Raw genomic sequence first — 11,204 nt, forward strand, 5'->3', positions numbered from 1 at the left:
CCATTTGAAAATCTTCCTCAGCATCTTCAGAGTATGGGCACACAATCATCTGTTCTCCCGTTCCAAAAATACAGTGAACATTATTAAGTACAATTTCAAGTCAGGCAATTTGGCCTAGTGGGTGATGTTGGCCTGCTAACTGCAGTGAATGGTGCAGGAACAGTATGGGACAAATGGTGCAATAGTGGTTAAAAGCAGACATGATCAAGCCCTGCACTTGCTGCATGTAGAACCAGACACATCTAGGTTTAGGAAGCACAAGGCGTCTCTTTCTCTTCCGTTAACTCGAGCCCACTCTATGTTCCAGCCCAGACCAACCTCGGCTGAGTGGACTTACTAGAATATCCTGGTTGATGATTTCCTGATAGAGGCTCTCCAATTCCCCACTTTCTCGTCAGGCTCACCGGTCCTCTGAAGCTGGTTGAATTTGCACCAGCATTTTCTGCTCAGAACGAGCAGAATCCCCAGGATGAAGACGCCTCCTACACACCGCAGACCCCCGATCTGAAGCGTTTGATAATTATAGGTGAAGGGATCCTGCTCGTCTGAATGGCCTGGTTTGACTGCTACGTCAGCCATCAGTACAGAGCACAGAAACAGAAACAGAGGGTTCAGCAATGTGGCCCAAGCTTTGCAATGTCTCTCTCTGCCAAGATCCCACCATGACTTGTAGGTCCCTGGGAGCCGAGGATGTGGTGTCTGTGAAGCCTGGGGATGCTGAAGCTGGTAGGGCTCCTGGCTCTCTGCTGCTTACTCTGGGTCTTGGGGAGCCTGGGATATTTAAAAACCACAGCATGAGCCCTTACTTTGGGGTTTAGTATTGCTTTCGGTCCATCTCCATTTAAACGGTCATATTGATAGTCAGTACTGCTGCAGGTGCAGACCCAGATATTGCTCAGGTGAGTATTGTCGTGGTCTCCCTTTGACATTGGTGAAAGTTTGGTGGTACCACCTGGCCTCTCACTCACTCTCTTCAGCTCCACTGGTGACTGCTCACTTACAGCTGCTCCACTTGACCTAGTCAATTACCAGCAGCAGAAGTTGCAATAGAACAAAAGCATCCCTGAACAGCAGCACATGCAGTGCTTAATTTGAGCTGGTGGTTGCAGGAGGGCCCAACCAGCACTTCTATTTGGGGACCGGAACTTATTTTTTCTCAAGAGCCTTTGATCTAGAGCAAGAGAGAAAAACACAACTGGGGAAAGAAAGAGGAAGAGAAAGACAGAAAAACAGTGAAAAAGGAAGAATGGGATGAAAACGAACATTCAAGTGTGAGATAAAGAGCTAGAGAGTGTCTGGTGGTTTACAGAGGCATGACGTTGAATCGCACCTACGAATCCTTGGAATTCGACACCCCGATCTTAGATTGTGCAGGCAGTGGGCATGGACAACCTCAGCTTGAGCACTGAGCCCATGCACACGTGCATGGTATTCAGCCATCTCAAGGGTCAGTTATTTCATCTGAGTTTCACTCTTGGAAAAGCAGCTCTCTTGTGGTGTTGAATGGGTAGCGTCTCTTTGAATCCTAACTTTTGTGTTGAAGTGGAATTTGAATAAAAAAACCCTCATTCAAATCTGACTCCAATCAAGCCATGGACTTTGTGAATGTACTTGGTGCCCAGGCGGAAACTACGATTTGCTTGGTAAACTGTAACACCTTGCGAACCCCTGTTTTACGAGTGGGTCTGAGTTTTCCGCACCCCTCAGAGCTTTCTCCAGATACATACCAGCCGGTCAAAACTTCGGTGAAAAAGGTGACAGCAGAACATTTAATTCAGGTATATCCAAAATACTGGAGCTTCACGGTTTGCCTGAGCAACATAAGAGGATTATTGGCATTTAGGTCTGTTGGCAGAGTATCCAGAAAGTACGTGCCACTATGAAAAAGTATTAATCTTAGCACTTGGTGTAGAGTCTCTTTGTATTTTGAAGAACCTACCTTCAGAACCAAGCTTCTCATTTTTTTGTCCTCGAGAGATGCTGAGTAAGTTAACCAGGCAGGGAGGCTTGTTCAAGTGCAGGGCTCTATCAGTTAGTCATCCAGTTGTGGAATAATCTCCAAATTTAGATTTCTGGGCAAGCTCTTGGAGGCAAGGAATGATGTACTTATCGCAGACTTTTCTAATATTGATCATATAATTATGAATGGGAAGAGAAGTGCTTACACCTATGTGCGTAACTGTGGGGTTTATGGCGCGAACTTAAACAGTTAAGAATGTTGTTGGTGGAGCTGGCAATTCCAGATAGAACTTGGGGTCTATTACGTCCGCCACCGTAATGAATGCGGGACCGTCCGCCAGGGGTGCGGCAGTCTCGCACCTGCAATTAGGATGCCACCACCACCGTGGCATCCCCTATTCCCAGCATTGTGGCTGGCCGTGCTCATAGCACCGCCCGCCACAATGCTGGGAATGCACGTTGTGCATTGGCATGCACAAGGTGACAGGCACCTTGTCCATGCCAATGCAGGGGGGTACCATAGGTACTCCCCATGTGCACCCCCCAACCATAGCAAAGACTGCCGTCCTGTCCATGGCGGCAAAGCAGCCATGGACAGGCTGATCTCCGCTGTAATCATAATATGGATGGCAAGACACCGCCACCATGTTAACCATGTTTTCCGCCCGGTCGACGAGTCGACCAGCGGAAAAGCGGCGGACGGTCTTTCCGTCCGCCGCGGACCCCCCAGCCATCCTAATATGGCGGGGGTCTTTGAGGTGTGGATGGCGGGTGGGTCGCCCCTGCCGGGCCAGCGGTGACTACCGCCGGCCCGGCGCGGGCGTTCTGCCCGCCATCCTAATGGGCACCATAATGTTTAGAGAGAGAAGTGGTGAAATCTGTAGTGGTCTTTGTTGTTAGAATAATGTTAAAGGATCATACTTTGGACTATAACTAGGTCGAAAGAAGGTGTCTGTACCTTTTGGAGAACAGGGTTATGTTCACCAGTGTGATAGACTTAAATGAGTAAGACGAATGAGAGGTGAGGTTTTTTTGACTGGAAAGGGCTGGGAAAGACTGGCTAATTGCTATTGGTGAAGCCAAAAGTGTAGTTCTGAGTCCTTATTTAGCCCTTTACGAACAGTGTCCAATTTCAACTTTCAGTTCCATTTTATTGAGTAGATGCAGTTGCTGGTTAATACCTTTTTTCAGTGAATTTCAAATTTTAAGTAATATCTTATTATGATACGTTGTGGACAATCCAGCCCTCTATGTGGCAGGAGGCAGGTTGGCGGCAGGGCCTGGCTGCCTCTGCACATGGACTTCAGTGGTTCACGGCAGAGGGCTGGCCACAGGGCCCAGTGGCTAGGCTCTGTGCCCAACCCCCCAATGGGCGAGCCACATCCCCACAAGCAGTCATCCAGTCTCCCATTTTCTATTTTTTGTGTGTGCTTTTAGGTGTACCGCAGATTACTGGGATGTGCTGGCTCCCACAGGATCATTACAAGGACTCATAATCATTATTTTGGACCCCATAAGGACCTGGGGCAAGGGTACTCCTACACTGGCCCCATTTTTGTTACCTTTTTACAAGTTTCAGGACATGTGGGGGCTCATGATTCAAGATTGCATACTCTTAGTTAAATGCTAGTAATGCAAGGTTCCTTCCGAGTAATCCCTTGCACTGCAGGGCCCAGACTGATTTGCATATGGCTGGATCCAAACTGAAATGGCATGGTGAGCAAGAGAAAGATGGTTTGGGGTGCTACCCCGAGCGAGTGCCAGTGGTTACACAAATTGCAAGCATTCCTCCTATCACCTATTGTGTGTTTGATGATGACTTCCACTGCCCATCAAAACTCAGCTTGCTTACTCTCGCTTTAATTAAATAGTTAGACCCCCTTCCCATTTACTGTTGATCATATTCTTGTGCAGACATAGGGGCCCGATGAAAAAAACCCTTTGCAGTACGATTTGTGACTACAAAAGGCCTTTTCTTAATGTATAAATGCCCTTTTACATGTCATAAATTCTTTCTGAATGGTAAAAGGGCTTTTGTGATCCTTTTTGAATCCCTAATAGGCGCAGACTTGGCTTGTGATTGCAACTGTGGGTACAAATAATTTATGAGTTACTGATCCCCAAGTTCAGGTGGTAACTTGTTCTCAATGGGGAAGGGTTCCAAACGTGTCAGCTTCCCATTTGTGAATCATGTCTGTGGCCTCAGGTGGAGAAAGTAGGTTCCAGTGGTCAAATGCCTGCTACCCTGATGTCATACCAAATGGTGATTTTTATTTAAAGCAGCACTGGTCCCTTTAATGGAAAATGGCTAGCTAAAAAAAAAGATACCAGTTTTGGGAAACAAATGCAGAGACAGAGGTCTGCTGTCTCTTGCAGGCCTCCTTCCGTGCACTGGAAACTATGAGAAATTGGGTTGTTGGTTGACTGGGGTGTGAGCCAGGGCCGAACTGGCCGTAGAGGGCACCGGGCAATCCCCCGGTAGGCCGCACGGGTGGGGGCTGGTTTTTGGGCCCTTGGGGGCCGTTTTGTTACAGGCCCGTTTTTGAAGCATAGCTGGGGGTGTCAACCGCCAGGTCCTCTCTCCCTCATGTGTCTGACTCAATCCTAGGTGTAGCTTTTATCACTATCATCGCTCCCTATTTCTAGACCATAGTGTCTCAGCAATGGGGTCCAAATCTTGGTAACATTCTTGGGGCAGCCTCGCCCTTTGTATGTCACCCTTTCTGCAACCATGTACAGTTCCATACCCGTCCTCCATACTGCAAGTGTGGGCGATTCGGGGGCTCCCCAATGTTTAGTAACGTCCCTTCTGGCCATTACAAGACCCAGATTGCATAATAATAACTTTGTGCGGGGCAAATCAATCTCAGTAGAGATTCCCAGGAGCACATATTTAGCCTCCCTTTGGAGTTGGGGCTCTAGCATCACGCTCAACTCTCCCAGTATCTGGTCCCAGTAAGTCTCTATGTGGGGCCATTCCCACAGTGTGTGTATGTATGTGCCACATTGCTTTTTGCACCTCAGGCAATTGGTCGAATCTGCTCTCCCCATAGTGTGGAGGCATACCCTATCGAAGTATATTCTATGAAGGATCTTGTATTACACCAAGCGCAGTCGCAGCTTAATGGCAACTTCTCTTGGATGCATTAGTGCCTCTTCCCAGTCGATATCTGGCAATGGTCCTGTTGTGGCTTCCCATTATCTGAGATGTTATTGATTAACGTTTTGTAGGTCCAAGGTATCTCTTTATCCTGAATTTCCTCTTGTAGCAATCTGCCTTCAAGTGGGGCAAATTGGGGTTGCTCTGTAAGGTCTACTGCCTCCACTCTCCAGGCATGTTGCAACTGTAGGAAATAATACCTTTAGGAACTGTGCATCTGGAACTCAGCCTGGAGTGCCTCAAAGGAAAGCAGGGTCCCCCCCCTTGAAAATATCACCCAGCCTGGAAATCCCCACCATGTCCCATCTTTTAAAACCCTGGAGCCTATTAATTTCCGTCAGTCTCGTTCCCTCCGAGAACAGTGTCGCCCGTGTCAGTTTATTGTTCCGTTTCATCTGGTGTTCAGTCCTTTTCCAGGGCTTAATGACCCTCTGCGTGGCTGGAAGCAATCTGTTGTTGCCCGTCCCCCCGTTTAGGTAATGCAAATATGAGTGCTGTCGGAACTGCAGCCTTTCTAAGATGTATGTGGGGTGGTCCCCGGCATGTGTCCTCATTCATTAACGACTATCAGGTGTGCCGCCCGGTAGTAAGCCTGTATGTCAGGTAAAGCTATCCCTCCATTATATTGATTACGTTGAAGTGTAGAGAGCGCTATGAGCGTGTGCTGTCCGTCCCAAAGAATGGTACGTAATTCTGTGTTTATAGCAGTGAAAACGGACTCCTGGATCTGAGAGTATGTGATTTGCAGTACATATAAGAATTTTGGGAGTGTTATCATCTTGTACATGGCCGCCCTCCCGAGAAGTATGAGAGGGAGTCTTCCCCATCTCACCACGTCTTCCAGGAAGACCACCAGCACCCGCTTGACATTACGGGGTATGCACCATGCATTGTCAGTGGAAATGTAAAGCCCCAGGAACCAGAAGCCCTCACTACCCATGGGATTTGTGCCGGTATGTTATCCACGTGATGCGGGCCCCCCACAACGTAAAGACTAGACTTATCCCAGTTGATATGGTACCCAGAGTGGTCCACGAATTCTCTGAATGACTGGAGTGTCAACGGGAGTGTCGTGGCTGGGTCACTAATATATACTAATATATCATCTGCGTAGAGAGAGATTCTATCCTCTCTCAAGCTGCACAGGTCTGGGTGGGCCCGGATTAAGCACGCCAATGTCTCCAGTACTAGCGCAAATATTAACGGGGGCAACGGGCATCCCTGTCTGGTGCCCCTTTTGACTGGGAAATCACCATTTATGCACACCCTGGCTCTGGAGTTAGTATATAGCAAGTCTATCCATGCCACGAAAACAGGTCCAAAGCCAAACCTCAGTAAGTCCTGACACATGAAAGGCCAATGAACCGTGTCAAAAGGCCTTTTCAGCGTCTATGGAAAGAAAGGCATGGGGGGGGGCGGCCTACTCCTGGCAGTGTCTCGCTAGTTAGCCAAGCGATGGAGGTTAAAGTGTGTAGAGCACTTGGGCATAAAGCCCGATTGATCACAGTGAATCAGCGAGGTGATCAACGTGAGCAGGCGTGATGGCAGGATTGAGGCCAGTACTTTGGTTTCAACATTAAGTCGTGATATCTGGCGGTACAACCGCAGTCCGTGGTGGTTTCCCCGGTTTATGGATCACCACCATTGTGGCTTGACGCAGGTCTGGTGGTAGAGTCCTTTCCTTAAGGGCTGTGTTATACAGGTCCAGGAGGTTGGCATTGCGTTTGAAAAATTCAGATGGCAATCCGTTTGGTCCCGGAGTCTTCCCGGGTTTTTGCCTCATGATCGCATCTGTCACCTCTTGTAGTGTTAGATCTTTGTTGAGGGCCATTCAGTCCCCATGTGTGACCTCGGGGTGCTGATAGAGTTGAGATAGTTAATTATCTGCGCCTCATCCTCTAGGGGTCCATCCTCACAGAGGGCTAAGTAATAGCGTGCAAATGCATCTGCCACTGCTCTTGCAGTTGTGTGAACCACCCCATTCTCCTGAATCTCTACTACCCACCTTGCCTCCCTCTCTCTATTGCTCAGCCACACCAGGAGCTTCCGGGCTCTGTCCTCAGACTCATAAAGTCGATGGCCAGAGGTTGCGATCTCACTTCTCTCTCCACTAACATTCGGTACTCCCTGCGCGTCACAGCTATCTGGCAGAGCAGCTCTTCTTCTGGGGTGGGGCTAATGCACATCTCCAGGTCAAGGAGTTTCTGTTCCAGGGCCTCAATCTTGTGTGTCTCTAGTTTTCGCTTCTGAGCTATTATGTTTTGCGCCCTATCTCGTAGCACAGCCTTATATGCCTCCCATAATGTTACTGCCGAGGTCACTGTACCCTCTTTTTCTCGGAAGTACAGCTCCGTAGCTGTGCGGATTTTCTTAGCAAACTTGTGGTCGTGTAGGTCCCATGCTGACATTCTCCACTCATTTGGCAGCCTGGAGTTGGTCCCACCCACAGTCAACCACAGGGGAGAGTGGTCAGATATGCCTCTGGCTAAATATTCTGCTTTTCCCACTCTACCTAGCTCGCCCACTGGTGCGAAGAGGTAGTCCAACCTGGAAAAAGTCCTATGAGCCCCTGAGAAATATTAGTAACTAAGTGTTCTGGGATGCTGTCTACTCAAAAGATCAACTAACCCCAGCGAGTCGGCAAACTCGGCCAGCTGGGTGGGCAGATGCACCCCTTGAGTAGCCTTGGAGCAATCCGTTTGCGGGTCTAAGATATCGTTAAAGTTGCCTCCTATGATATGAGTATCAAAGGGTAGTGTTAAGCATTTATTGTACACACTCAGGCAATAAATAATGTCACACACTCAAAGACTGAACTCAGACCAATTGTTTGTATAAAAAATATTTTTATTTTACTTAATTTTTTTATTTATAGAACCAAACAGGGCTTGATACAGGTAAATATAATTGTACGTCTCAAGAGAGACCTTTTGTAAGCAAGCTCGATAAATAATGACTTTTCTTACAGGATTGTAAAATGTGTAAATACAGTTGCAATCAGTGGCGGCTGGCTTAGGGCGTGCTGTGGGGAGGTGAGGCGGAGGAGGGGCAGATGGGGGGTAGTAAACTCGGACATACGACGGAACCGAGAAAAGTAATTATTACGTTGCGCCGTTCCGTCGTATGTCCGAGTTTACTACCCCTCGATCCTGCCCCTCCCCGCAGTACGCCCTATGCGAGCCACCACTGGTTGCAATTACTTTTGGATTCCTTTTGATTATTTTTTAGATTACTTTCAGGATTACTTTTTCTACTTAGTGTGATATGCCTAGATATCACACTGGGACATTTCCTGCAAAAAGGTGAGTAAAACAGTTTTTCTCAAAACAGTTTCTTAGGTTTCCCTACAAAACACCCTCAACACCAGAGGTTTGTCAAAGGAAAACAGTCAATGCAATCCGATTGAGAAAAATGGGGTTATCGTTTTGCAGGTAAGTAAACGGTCTTAAAGGTTCAGATTCAGGGGTTAGAACAAGAGTTCCCCAGGGTCAAGGATGCACTCAAAAAACACCCTCAGCTGCACTAGGGTGGCCAAGTGGAGAGTGCTGAGGTCCAATGTTAGCCTATGGGGTTAAGGGCCGTCAGTTGGTGACTGCTTACGAGCAGGCCACAAGGTTGAGGGAGCAAAGCTCATAGACGAAAGTTTAGGGCAAAGGGGGTTCCAAGTTAGCACTCAATGGTGCACCCACAGCAGCACGGGGAGGCCGGGTGCTGGGTGCTGGATCGACGTCTGGAGTTGTGTTGGTTTCATGGGAAAGCTCCGGTCAGAACAAACACTGCAGACTAGGGCACAAAGATCTTCTGGAGGTGACCATTAGTTGGAGAGGTAAGTTGGGATGTAGGGGGTATGCCGGGACATCCTCGATTGGACCACCGAAGGCCGTGGGGCTTTGGGTACAGGGGTGTCTTTTGGTGTTAGATTTTCTTTATCGGCTCCGCTCGCGGTCTGGGGGACCCTCCAGATAGAGTCTGCAGGCGTTGTCAGGAGGCTCAAGGTAGGTCAGGGATCACCAGACCCCAGGTCAGGATTGCCGGGGAGACCTCCTCGTGGTGTTGGGCCACTCAAACTCAGGCTGTGCGCATCTGGTGCAGAGTGGTGCAGACTTGCGGATTTGGTCGGAGCCAGAGTCTGTTTCTTGAGCAACTCTGGTGCTCGCGGGAGACAGAATCTTTGTAGGGAAGGCAGGGTAGGTCCTCTGGGTTCTGGGGGGCTTCTGGCTGCAGGACATTCCGGGATTCGGCTGGAGCAGGTCGAGGGCTAGGGGCAAGGCATTTGGTGTCCTCCTCTTCTTCTTTCAGCACGGATATTTGGTCAGATTCTTCTTCTTCTTGCTTGTCTGAGGAGGCAAGGTTCAGGGTTGCCCCTAAATACTACATTTAGGGGTGTTTCAGATGGGTACAGGTTAGTTACAATGGGTCCCTTCCCTGGGGTGGGTACAACCCCTATTATGCCACCCTCCAGTGGGAGGGGGGCATAAGCCTCACTCTTGGTGGCTGGGTCCCCCCATCTTTAAGATGACGGGGACTGAGAGTTGTGCTTCACCTCGCCTCCACCTTCTGAGAGGTGGGGTTGGCAAAGGGGGGCACACCTCTCCTCTTACCATGGTTTTCCTGCCGATTCTCTGACCCAAACTGGGGGTTAGAACAGGTGGGGGCCAGATGCTGGAAGCAGCTAGTGACTGGGTCAGCTTCAAAGTCGGCAAGCCTGTGAAGCGTCCCCTTCGTGGACCCTGCGCATCCTGAGGAAGGAGGCTTGGCACCTCTGCCCAGGATGTGCTTTGTTTCAGGACACCGAGAGCGGGAGGCTCTCGATCCAGAAACTTGTCTTGGGGTGGCAGCAGTTTTATTTGCTAAATGTATAGCATTTGTAGACACCCGAATTGTCCTGAAGAAGGCGGGGAAACTTCACAAAGTGCCACCAAATGCTGGGTCAACATAATTGTGATTTTTTTAAAAAGAAATAGGACTGGTGACTAATATAAAGTTTCAACTTTTAAAGGATTAGTATTTGTTTTAAAGTGTATTTGTTTTTATTGCAATGAAGATTTGTTATAATCTATGGATGATTGACACACTGTGATAATATACAGTATGTAAGCTAGGTTGAGGAATTTCTGTAAACTAGTGAATTTGTATAGGATGGTCAACGATAGTCTAAATTGTATGTTTATAATCTTTAAACAACATAAAAATATTTTTCTTACATGGCTATTAATAAATATTTTTGAATAAGAACAGGTGATAGTGTTTGATTAATAACGTTGAGCATCATAATATTACATTATACATCTTTCAGTGCATATTCATTGAGGTGATAGTACAAAAAAAGGAATTTGTTCTTAAGATTGTGAGGTCCAATATTTACACCTGGTGCCCTTCCTCTGGATGGGGAGAAGCTTCTAGAATTCCCTTTGATGTCACGAGGCATCCTTCCTTTCTTGCCCTGGATCCAGACTAACTACAGGGGTTATGCAGCCTTTTGTGTGGAGGCAGGGCATAGCCTTCTCAAGTGTAAGTAGGGCTGAGCCCAGCTCCGCCCTCCCATCCTGCCGGTGATGTGTATGTGGCTGTCTAGGAGGAATACACAAAGCCCAACTGTCAGCTACACCCACTAATTTCACCTAGAAACAGTCTGCAGACACAGATGGATAAGGCAGGTAAACACTAACTTTCAAAGTGGCATTTTCAAAATTGTAATTTAAAATCTGACTTCACCATGAGAGAGGATTTTTCAATACAATTCCAAAGACACAAATCATGAACTAGTTACCTGATCCCATTTGGAAATTACAGCTTATAAAATGTAATAAGGTAACTCCAATGCTGTCCTATGGTAGAGAGAGGCCTTGTAGTAGTGAAAAACACACCACCAGGACATGGAGAACTGCAAAGTACATGTCTCACTTTGTAAGTACATTGCACCCTGCCCATTGGCCTTCCAGGGCCTACCCTAGGGGGGACATATATATTCAAAGGAAGGATTGGACCTGGCAAAATGTTTATTTTCTCAGGTCGACATGGCATTTTAAAACTGCACACACATGCTACATTGACAGACAGACTTGAGACGTGTTTAAAGTACTAC

The 11,204-nt window shown here is 47.8% G+C and overlaps 1 pseudogene; it reads right to left on the minus strand.

Moving 5' to 3' along the window:
- Positions 1-336: 336 nt before the first annotated feature.
- LOC146829505 (phospholemman pseudogene) lies at positions 337-929 on the minus strand (annotated as a pseudogene).
- Positions 930-11,204: the final 10,275 nt, after the last annotated feature.

This window comes from Triturus cristatus, chromosome 5_2, assembly GCF_964204655.1.
Source record: "Triturus cristatus chromosome 5_2, aTriCri1.1, whole genome shotgun sequence".
Classification (NCBI taxonomy): Eukaryota; Metazoa; Chordata; class Amphibia; order Caudata; family Salamandridae; genus Triturus; species Triturus cristatus.